The following is an 11,855-nucleotide window of genomic DNA, read 5'->3' as shown; positions in this document are numbered from 1 at the left end:
GATGCTGTCAGCAGTGAGAAGGGACACACGCAGGCATTCATCCCCTGGCAACTCTAAGATCTGAAAGAAAAATAAATTAGTGGTATCTCTTCTTTTCAGTAATCAGGAAGTCCCAGTTCCAAGGTAGAAGAGACTTCTCTTTATTCTCAGCTGCAGGAAGGATTTGTATGAGCATTATTAGGACAAGGACTTCCTGAGCCTGGGTTTGGGAATCCTGCCTCACTTTCCTCTCCAGTAGCTGCAGTGCCAGAAGGGATGGGCTAGACTGAATCCTACCATGTTCTCCAGGAGTTTAAAATAAACAGGCTTAAAAGTAGGATTTAGTCTGCCTGAATTAGCAGCTGTCATCTAAACTCCAGAACACTGATTGAATCACTTTCCCCCTAAGTTCTCTGTGGCCACTGAAGAGGCTTGGGTGCCTTTGAAAGCCACTTATCTCCCTGAACTTCTCAAGGGTGGGCACCTTAAGTGGGGACATGGGGTGTCACTGGGGCTTCCCACACCTGTGGCTCTGTGACTGTGCTGTATAACCTTGCTTAGCAGCAAAGCAGAGCGTCAGGCTCCTTTCCCTTCCTTCCTGTTCTGTTGGAATACTGGTGGTGCTTGCCTAGGACTGCTTTTCTTGAGGGATTTAAGCAATTTTTGAGTGCAGACATGTTGCCTAGGAGCTTAATTCCCAGAGAAAGGCACAGTCTTGGGGTCTGCACAGCTGGTCCTTGCAAGGAAGTTGCTCTCTTGGCTTGGAATAGAGATCTGTTTAGCCCAGTATCCGACAGGGATAGCTGGCTCCCTGTCAATAAGGTGAGCACAAACGTGAACAACAGCCAAAAGCAGGTGCCAAGAGAAAAAAATAAGAAAGGTGGCCATAAATAGGTGCCATGGGAAAATGCATGAGAAGCAGGGTGTACAGGCAGATTGAAGTTTATATTTGCAAGACTTAACTGCTGTACCTCGTGTGTATCTAAACTTACTTTGGCAGGTGGGCCCTGGGATCCTGCTGTTCGTAGCATTCCCAAGATCTGGCTCTGTCCATCCGTGTAATCTTTGCAGGCAGCCTGGCTTAAGTTTTACAAAGCCAATATGACACCAAGGTAGCCAGCAGGCCCCAGGATGATAAGCAAAATGCAATTACACAGTCCTCCCCAGAAAAGCAGCAAAGGTCAGGGAGTAGGAGGCCAATGCACCAGGGAGAGGTGTTAGGATGTGAGAAGGATGCACTTGTGCACCTTCCGTATGTACATTTTCCTGATTTCAAGAATCCGGATGGCAATGCCAAACCTAGGCACGCAGGAATATATGAAGCATATTCTTACTAACATCGCCTGTACTGTATTGCTCCCACTTTTATAAAACTACTGAGTGCCCTGGCCGTGCAAGGTGAATTCCTGAAGCAGGCGAGAGCAGTGACATGCAGTCCAGGCTCACTATTTATTTATTTGCCTACGGGAACCTGTTCTGTCAGGGAGTTGATCGAACAGCATTCAGGGCAACTGTCTCTTCTGGGCATTCCAGCCAAGTGCCAAAGCCCAGCTCCGCAGCCGTAAACCTGCTCCAAGAATTTACTCTGAGCAAACACCAAAACAGAGCGCAAACCCTCCGGAGCCCTCGGTGAGCCAACGCAGCGCTGCGGTGACAGCGGTGACAGCGGCTCGCAGCAGCCCGGCAGCGCCAGACGCCAGCGAGCGGATGGGCACAGATACGTGACACGCATGTTAAGGGAGCTTTTAATGTTGACGTTAAAGCCGGGCAGGGGGGTGTTGGTGGTGGCGGCGGTGGAATGAACCGGCTTAGGGGGGCACTCCCGCCGGCTCGGCTGCCCAGCAGGAGCTGCAGGCGGACCGGCTGACCGTGTGTCACTTGCCGGGAGCTGTCACGGCCCGACCACAGGGGCCGGGGGGGCCGGCAGTCCCAGGATGGCCGCGGCACTTCCAGGAGCGCCCTTGCGCCGCCAGCCCGGCCAGCCCAGCCCGGCGGGCGGGAGGCGCGGGCGGGAGCGGGGCGGGCGCTGTGTTGCCGGGGAGACGGGGGCGGGCGGCGCGGCGGGGCCGGGCAGGAACCTCCCGCCATGGGCTGCCGGGACGCTGTCAGCGGGATAAGAGCGGAGCGGGCGGCCGGGCGCGTCGGCTCTGGCGGGGAGAGGAGCGGGTAAGGGCGGGACGGGCACCGGCACCGCGGGGGGCTCGCCCGGCGGCGCGGGGCCGTGGGAGGGCGCGCAGCGCAGGCCCTGCCCGCGGGTTTCGGCGGGCCGAGGCCGGCAGCCGCGGGGCCGGGGCGGGCTGTCAGCGGCGCTGCCGCCCGGAGATGCCGCTGGAGGCTCCGGGCAGCCCGGCGGCGGCAGTAGTAGGCGGAAGAGCCGCCGGAGGTGGCGCGGGCGGGGCCCGGCCCGCCCCGGGGCTGCCGGGCAGCGGCGGCCGCCGGCGGCAGGAGGGGCGCCGCGGGCTCGGGGCCCCAGTGTTCCCGGCGCTCGGCGGCCCGGAGCGGTCCCTGCTGACGGGAGGCCTCGGCCTTTGCCGAAAGGCGACGTTTAGTACCCGGTGTGCGTGTCCTGGCGGTGCATGCGGGTTCTCCTCCGCCCCCTCCCGTGTTGCCGGGATGCTGCGCGGGTGACCGAGCACTGGAGCAGATTGCCCAGAGAGGTTGTGCAGTCTCCCTCACTGGACATGTTCAGGAACCGCCTGGTCTCAATCCCGTGCCACGTGCTCTAGCATGTCTCTGCTTGAGCAGGGAGCTTGGAGCAAATGCCCCGCTGTGGTCCCTTCCAGCCCGACCCGTTCCGTGTGCGCTGCCTGCGGTGGGCAGCGCTGGGCGAGGTGTCGGCGCGGACACAAAGCCTTTGCTGTCGGCCGGGCGTGTGTTGCACATTAGGGTTGAAGAAAAGCAAACGTGGGCTGTTCACGGAAACCTGATAACGCTGGCGGACGTGGAATATACAAGAACCGCAGCGTTTCAGCACCTGGACTGCCCTTTTTCAAAAGTGTGCATCAAAATGAGTGGACAGAGGAGCGATGGGAACTCTTCTCCATGTTCTTTGAGTGTGAGGAGAATGTTCAAAGATGCTTCTCCGAGAGGAAAGCAAGCATCTAAGAATTGGATTTTGCCTGATATCCCCAGAGGAACTAAAGAGCTGCCTTTTTACTGACATCTGCAGTGAAGGGAGAAGGCAAGAAAAGCAAGTGCATCACTGGAAGTGAAAATAAAACCTCTTGTATGAGAGACAGCAGAGCAATTGAAGAAATTCAGAAAGATCAGATGACTGAATGTCATGGCCTAGGAGTTGGAAAAGCATCTAATGTGCTTATAAATTGGACTGGCTAAAGAAGAAAAACTGGATGGCAGACTTTTTTCTTTTTTTTTCTTCTTGCTTGTAGTGTCATGTGAATAAGACTTCATTATAAGGATCTACAGGAAACTTGGAGCTAGTCGCACAAGCTTGTGTACTGTTGCTGATGAGGTGGTGGACAACTCTCTGTTTTTGTCATGTGTATCATAATCTTGTGCTAGGTAGCAGAAAAGAGGTGTCTGGAACATATAACCTTTCCTAAAGGAAGGATCAGATTTTGCTTGCTTGGACAGGAGACCATGTCTGCATAGAGCTTTTATCATAATGGAGGTACAGGGTGATAAGGACTCAGGAAAATATTCTTGAGTCTCCTTTCTGCCTGTATTGTTGGCTCGCAGACCAGAAGTGCAAAGAAGGAAGCATTCTCTCAGGTGCATTAGAAAATCTCTGGTTTACTGGCTCTGAGAGTTTCTGGTGGATTTTTAAAATAGAGTGAATGAAAAATAATATTGTTTTCATGTATTATCATAGATAAGGAAAAAACCCCATAATTTTCTAGGATTTTTAAATTTAATTGTTCTTCCTTGTTGTCCTTTGGGGAGAGACTCTTGCAAGCTAAAAGCATATAGTTTTCAATACTTCTAAAATCAAAGCCAGTTGCCACAGGAAGTCAGTTGCCACTTGGTTTATAAGACTGTGTACAGATTTCTTAAGAGGAGCTTTTTTGATGTCACTCACTTCCTGCCTTCCCTTTCTCCTTGCCCTGTGACTTTTTTTAACCATACTCAAAGACAGATTTCCATAAAAAATGTTTGATTGTAAGAAGGTAAATGTAAGGTTTAATAACCATTTAATTAAGATTCTGTAAGGTTAATAACCATTTAATTAAGATTCTTCTTTGATGCTTCTTTTGCTTCCTCCTTTCTGGTAGTCCCTGGTTGGTTTTTCATGTGCTACCACATCAGTTGTTAGTGCAGCTTAAGACAGTAAGGAAAGAGCCTGTGACTACTTTGAACAATAGTATAGGATCTGTTGGAAAGTTAGACACTGGATATGTAAACAGTGGGAAAGAGAAACTGCATTCTTAACGCTTACTGAAAGTAGCTGTTTTCATATAGTTCTCTTTGCAGCCGAGCTCAAAGAGCATAAGGAAATACTGTGATTCCATGAACAAGCACTTCAGGAAGCTCAGCTCTGTATTTCTATTGTCAGTGATTTTTGTAATAGACCATGGTGCTTCCTTATTAGTATGAAATTGTACACCCTTGCAGCTGGTCATTTAATATTTCCTTTGTACTTGCAGAATTTTGCCATTGCCATGGTGGTCTCTTTTCAAATAAGATAATATTGCCCATGGAGGAAATATGAAGCAAAACTAATTTTGATCCTTGTCTTTTGAGGGCAGAAAGGAGCAGAGGGGAATGTAGGGTGAAATGATCATTTTGTACGAGGGTTCTGCTGCACCAGGAAGTGCTGTCCAGAACACGCCTGCTTGTCCTCTCTGGGTGAATTGCAGTTCTGTGCAGTGAACAGCTGTTGTTGACAAGACCGCACTAATACCTGTTTTATTCCTTTTTGAGGAGTGGGGAGCTCAAACTCTGTGGGCTTCCTTAGCTGGGAGCTGTAGTAGCTGTTGTATGAGATGTCACTACTGCATCTTTTTTTTGCTATGTTTGTTGGAAAATTGGATTTTATTGTTAGAAAAGGATTGTAATATGCAGTGGAAGGAAGCCTTTATGTATATATGCCTGGGATTATTTTGTCTCTTGCTTTCTTTTCCAGTTCAGAGATGGTTGTGAAAATATCAGGTACTTTGGCAAATCATTGCTTGCTGAAGGTTCATGGGCCTTCAGATAGTATCAAGTAGTTGAGCTGGTGTCACTGCAGCTATAGGTTCCTGTGACAGCACTGATCTGAGGATGGTACACCTGGGACAAGATCAGGTAGAAGAGACTTCTGTTGTGTGATTTGGACTGGTTTGTCTGAGCTTGCTAAGCTGATTGAGTAGCTTGATACTGCTGAAGGAGGAAATCTCCCTCCTGCAGCCTTCCCTTCACTGACAGTGACAACTGCCTGATCCCTCAATATGGCAATTCAACAACAACAAATCCAGCTGAAAAAACCCCTAGTTTTTTGCAAAGCTGTTGGGGTGGGCCACATCAAGAAGGAACTGGATGAGTGGAGTGCTGGAGTTAAGAGGAAGAGAAGAGGTGCTGGGGAAGAACAGAAGCACCTTCTTGCTAGTCATGAGTTGTCAGGTGGGCTGAGCTGTCTTGTATAACTCTACCCTGGCTGCATTTTGGAGATGGGGCCTTTTACTGAGGTTCAGCACAGTTTCTGATTCAACTGTCGTGGCCTGTGGAGAACTAACAAAGCAGTGTGGTATGTGCTGAATCAGTTTTTCTCTTCCTCTGTTTGCATTCAGGTCTTGCATTTGAACATGGCTCTCAGGGACTTTGAAATTAGTGCAAGGTGAAGTCTTGCTTCCAAAGGGAGCACTCTATACAGAAGTGATACTGAAATGTGTGATGGGAAAGGAGAAGGCTCTATGTAGTCTTAAGTTTTTTTCTTGCTGTAAGCTATTAGCTCTTTGTTTCATGTTTATAGCCTGGGGTCTGATTAAAATCTGTTTTTCTTGGAAGTCAGGTTTTTTTAGTGCCAATTATTTAAGTGTGAATCTTCTCAGTGTGATTGTTAGGTAACTGTGTTGTGTGAAGATACAGATTAAATCTGATGCTGAGTAAGAGAGCAAAATGGAAAAAAATCCCTGTGAAATTACTTAGCTTATATATGTTGAAGAAGGGATAAGTGTGTAATACTGTCATCCATGTAGTGAGGTCCAGGAATAATGCTGGATCTTGGTGCCTGTACCTGCTGGAACTTCTACTGTATCTTTGTTTTGGATATTTCTCTAAACTTGCTCTAGCTTTTTTTAGCCACTACTGCACGTTGAATCTTCCTTCATATTCTGTACCTCATGGATTTTGTGATTTTGGTGTGTTACATAGGAGCCAGGCCTTCTATTCTTCTGCTTTTCTGTCCTCTGTTTCTTAGTCAGCTTCTCCCCCATAAATAACTCCCAGCTGCCTGCTCTTACTGTGGTTTTGCAGTGACCATGCAGTGGGAAAGCGTTGTCTTCTGCACTTCTGAGCTTGTGTAGCTCCCTGCAGACATCTGGGCCTTGCCCTGTGACACTTGTGTTTCTGTGGGGTTGTTGAACCATTCCTGGATAATATAAAAGGTGGGAAGTGGAAGGCAAGCCACGAATGGTGCTTTGCAAAAGATGGTGGAAGACTCTCAGCTGCCTGCTCAACCACTCTGACAATCTCAGCTAAATTCTCACGTTTATGAGTTCTTTGCTCTCTTTCCCTGCGCCCAGAAAGTTGAGCTCCTTGGCTTCAGTTAGAAGCTGTCACCATGCTCCATTGGAAAGTATGGGAGCATGAAGTACTAACTGGGAGGTGGGAGGAGGGAGTTTCTGATTTTTTCAGCTTTTGTCAGTAGAGAAAAACCTTTCTGTTTTCCCAAGAGAAAGTTGGAAAGATGAAATATCAGGAGGAATTACTGTCAGGTAGTGCCAAATGCAGGGGTTTGTTGGAAGTATTGAAACTGATGTTAACTTCTGTGCAGTTTTATTTCAGCAAACACTTGACATCATCTCTTCCTCTTCAGTATTGTGGAGGAATTTGCCAAAGCTTTATGTTCTTTGTGGGAATAAATGACAAAAAGTATGTAACTAGATCTGTTAATTTTAGTTAGCTACTGATTTGGTAGACCTTAGTGTATTAACTAAAAGATGAGGATTGTGTAACAGAAACAGCAATCTGAAGGGATGAATAGTTCTTAATGCCTTAATTCTGGAAAAAGATGAATTAGTAAGGTAAACATTTGAGATTTAGAACAAGAAATGTTCCTGACAGTTTATAATTCTGTTGCAGGACCTGATAAAAATCCAGTAATATAATAATTGTTATAAGATTTCGGAAGTTGACCTCTGTCCAGTTTTGATTCATTAAACAGACACTGAAATAGTCTTAAAATTAACCAAAAAAGTGCTAGTCCTTCTGTTGGAAGGCAAGGGTGTTTAACAATCCTACTTTCCAAGAACGGAGATCAAATGTTCTTGTGATTTGCTGTAGAGAAAACAAAGCAAAAGCCCTCAAGTGTAAAACTATGTTACATGATTGTTATCATTTTTCTTTGTATCACTTGCATCTTTCAATGATATGGGGAGGTTTGAGTCAGTGATGAATGTGTAGTTTCACTTTGTATTTGCATGTTTCAATTAAGAAAAGATCAAAGGAAAGCAGAAAACTTCCTTTATGTGTCTGAATATATAGAGGAAATGCTGGGGGGGATGTGGGGGTGTATTTTCCACTCCAGAAGGTACTCCTAATTACTCCAGAACTATTTTTAGAAGCCTAAATTACATCAGTTATAAAGCAAATTTGATTATTGGTGTCCCGCTAAGTCCTTAGCATTTGCAGCGAAAATTATGATAGGATGTTTGCTTACTGAAAAATGCTACTTGCCTATGTATGTGCCCTCATCTGGCATCCTTCATGCATCTCAGCAGTGTAAAATCTTTTTTTTTGTGTGTGTGTGTATTCATGAGTGATACATATTTATAATTGGGGACTTCCTAGTTTGGCCAGTTTTCTTCTCTGCATTTTGGTGGATTAAGGGTTTTTCTCTGATGATTCAGCATTTTGTTAAATGTTTGTCTATCCAGTAATAGGTATACTGGGAAACATCATATTTTTGGTCATTATTATATATAGTAAAGTGTAATTATTAATTATAATTTTTCTGTTGGAGTCTGTACTCCTTGAAAAATCTGGAGTGCTGTTTAAACTTCAAAAAAGTTAAAAACCCTTGCTGTTCCTTATTTGCATTTCCATTGGAGAAAAGCTATGTGAAGTGAGATGATGTGAGTCATTTTGCCTGCAGTTATCTGGAATGTTGACTGGAACGTCTGGATCGAGTTCAGTGCAAGAGGGACAGCTGAAGCAAATGCCTCTTTGCTGTAGAGCCTGGAGGAAATACAGGGTCTGCTTCCCTAACACCACCAAAGCTGTTCTCACTTAGTAAAAAGCTGGCATACTGAGCTTAACAGGAATAGCACTATATGTAACTCTCAGTTATATAGGTAACTTTTTAAATTGCCACTTTTAGAAGTGTTTACCTATCGTTCTGTATGCATCTGGTTTCTAATAGAAAACACCAACTCCACTGACCAGTTTTAAAGATTCTGAAGTTGAATTAGTCTCCAGCCCTTTAATGACTTTTTTTTTTTAAAAATTCTGATCATTGATCTTCCCCTCTTAATTTCTCTTAGTGGGTCCTTTAGTCACAATGTCAAAACTTATCTTAAGCACTTTGTAGTTTTAATCCTCTAACTACTAAGCTTTCATTTAGGATAGCCTTTACTCACTCATATCCCTTCAGCAAGAGCGCCTCAAGCACTCAAGAGTGCTCAAATCTTTACTTCTTCTCTTTCTCCAAGTATTGGTACAATCAAAGTGTCTAAGATCATAAATTACAAAAAGTTTTGCATGATCCTCTAGCTCATGTTTGGAGCAGACATCTGTTGTTCAAAATGCAGGGTGGTCTGCCAACTTGTGGTGTGGCCTCAGCTGCGGTCACAGAGACCCCACTATCTCCAGTACTGTGGGTTAGTGTAAGAGCATACCACAAAGTCTGCCTGGTCATGGAGGGCTGCTCTCTCTGGGCTCAGTACTGGAGGCTGTGGCACTGAACTTCTGACTTACCTGTCATAGTAGTAGACTGCTGCTTTCCTTTCAATTTACAGTCTGTGGAGGTTAGTCTTGATCTTTAGATTTAGTTGTTACTGTGCAGCCTTGACTGTTAAAGCTTGCTTGTAGTCAGTTCTGCAGTTAAAGTATCAAACCTAAAGTATGGAAGAAGGTATTTAGGAGTATTACTTGTATGTATTTTGATTAGGAGAAGAACTCGTTTGCACTCTTGAGTAGCTTTCAGAACAAGGCTCACTCACTTATTGCCTTGCCACTGCCAAATGTTTTACAGATCTTCATCCTTCATTTTTCTTTTGTAAGAAGTTACTGGTCTTTCATAGATTGTGGTGAAATATTTTTCAGTTCCTTCCTTTAGTACCATGTGTTTCCAGAGATGTTGGCCTCTGACGCTTTAGATAAGATCAGAAAGAGATTCTAGTCTTCAATTCTGCTAACAAAGCTTGTTGGCAGCATTTTTTCATGATATTGGTAGCAGCACTGTGTTCTTCAGTGCTTTTTAGCTGAAGTCCATGAGAGCAGGCGTATTTGTTTTTGACACAGTTAGTGCTACAATGATTATCTTTGAAGGGCCCCGGCTTTCCCCATGCCTCTTGTAAGGAATGCTTACTCTCCGTGCCCATATGCAGTGGTCTGAAATATGAAAATTTTAAATGAACTGGAATGGATTTAATTTGGATGACAACCATGTTGTTGTTAAAGACTTTGGTTAGTCTAAGACCACAATCTTAGCATAAACTTGAGTATAGCATGTATACAGGGCTAATGTATAACTTGAGTGTAGGTGGTTGTTTGAGAGCCTGTCTTTCATTAGTGTTGTACTTTTTATCTTGTTAGATGAATCATCTCTCATTTCTTTTTGCTTGATTTCAGGCTTGACAAGAATGTATTCACAGGTGTTTCATATTGTTTGATGACTAAATAAAATTCCACATGAAGTTGAGAAGCTGTCTCAAAGCACTTGTCTAATATGCAGCTAGCCTGTGGGATTCTTCGCCATTAGCTCTGTCTCAGTGGTATTTCCCCCAGACTCAAAAGGAGGAAATTGTTGATAATCTGTTAACTTTTAAAGGAATTTTGTTCTTCATAACTCAAGGCAGAACCTGACAACCTGCTGAATTTTAGCAAGAAAAAATGTCCCAAGATGACACTTTGGAAACTTGAACAGAAAAACATGAACTGGGGGGGTGGGGTGTGTGTATAAGAATAATGTGTACATGTTAATCTGAGATACCTCTGAGTAATAATCCTATCATTTAGAGCTGGTCTCACCAACAGTTATGCTAGACAAGTGAAATTCTAGAAACGTTCGTGTTGGGGAGAGCAGACATAAACACAGGTCAGAATATATCACAGGATGCTGATTAAACTCTAGCAAATACCTTATAGGTTATATTTTGAAAGACTAAGCTGACCAGGTTTTGGAAGTATAGTCTGCAACCATCTTTGTGCCCAAAGACATTACCCACGAGTTTGATTTCCAGCTATCAAAAAAACCTGAGGCCTGAAAATCCATGGGAAATTATAATTTGGGAGTAAGCAAGGGTTTGGCTTTTTCTTTCTTATTTCACTGTGTGGTACACCACAGGTCTGGGTCTTGATCAGAAGGATGACAGCCCTGTTTCTGAGAAGGTCACCTGGCTGCACCTGCTGTAATGCCTCTGTGTACCTGTACCTCAAAGGGTCTGTAGCCTTGGGTATGTTTGCTGACTTGATTTTATAAATATATACATGACAGGTATTTTGGAAAACACCTGTTTCTTTTATTTGAACAAACCTGGCTTATTATTTGTCTGATGTCTTTTGTTTTTTTCCCTTGGCATTCCTATTCTACGTGATGAATGGCTAGTTTAGCCATCATGTCAGTGTTCCCTAACCATACACAATATGAAAATGCCTGTTTTTATTTCTTTAAGGACTATTATTTTCAGTAAGCACAGATAATTCCTTTAAATCTTTTTTTTTTTTTTTTCAGTGTAAGATAAAATGCTTGCACATCCACAAAAGGTAGAAATTTTCTAATTCTCAGGTTGTATAAGGACTGAGCTTCATGGATTAAATTTTTAATGCCGTGGCGGTAGAACACAAGTAAACAACATACCTATAGAACGCTTACAATACTTGGAGAAGCAGGACTCTCAAGCTTCAGGTGTTGCAAGACAAACATCCTCCTTAAGTGAGATGGGACTTAATACACAAAGTGGCAATATTAAGATTATACAGACATAAACACGCTTGTGCATACTGAAACATCATTACCCTGATGGTCTCACCATACTTTTGAGGGTTCATTAAAATAATACTTGTTTACTTGTGCACTTGGCACACTTCCCTGGCTTGTTTAAAGGACAGTGCAGGTGTTATTTATCCAAACATACCAAGTATTTTTGGTTTTCACCTTTTTCTTTGTTCCAGGGGGAGAGACTCTGAATGACTTGTTCAGAAATAACATTGGTCTAGTGGATCACACATAAGGCCAAAAGCTGGTTACTGAACTCCTTGATGAAATCAAATACTTGGTCAAAAATAGCACTGTGCCAAAAAATTGACAGTTACCTGCAGTCTTTTAATAAATTCTGTGTGTTAAGAGGTTTTATCACATGCAATGTCATGGTTGGAGCAGCACTGCCTTAGTATGTAATAGGTTTTTCTGCTTCTGTAGCTGCAAGTAGTTAATAAATATTAGCAGAGGACAGTGCAGAAAGTGGTTGAAAATATTAAGCAGGAGGTCTTCTGTGGAGTTGGAGTGCTGTCTGGTATGTCTGCTTTGAGAATGAACCAAACTTAAAATGTCTTGGTTT

General features: G+C 44.1%; 1 protein-coding gene across 1 annotated transcript in view; it reads left to right on the top strand.

The window, feature by feature from the left end:
* The first annotated feature begins 2,056 nt into the window (after positions 1–2,056).
* The window catches only part of LYST (lysosomal trafficking regulator), a 76,090-nt gene continuing 66,291 nt past the window's right edge, over positions 2,057–11,855 (top strand). Inside the window, exon 1 of the mRNA XM_066178819.1 lies at positions 2,057–2,145. The gene's annotated coding sequence lies outside the window, so the exon portion shown is untranslated. The remainder of the gene's footprint in view (positions 2,146–11,855) is intronic.

Source organism: Chamaea fasciata, unplaced genomic scaffold (genome assembly GCF_029207755.1).
Source record: "Chamaea fasciata isolate MVZ Bird 193981 ecotype frontalis unplaced genomic scaffold, bChaFas1.0.hap1 SCAF_3, whole genome shotgun sequence".
In the NCBI taxonomy this organism is placed as follows: domain Eukaryota; kingdom Metazoa; phylum Chordata; class Aves; order Passeriformes; family Sylviidae; genus Chamaea; species Chamaea fasciata.
This window is presented reverse-complemented; position numbering and strand designations above follow the sequence as displayed.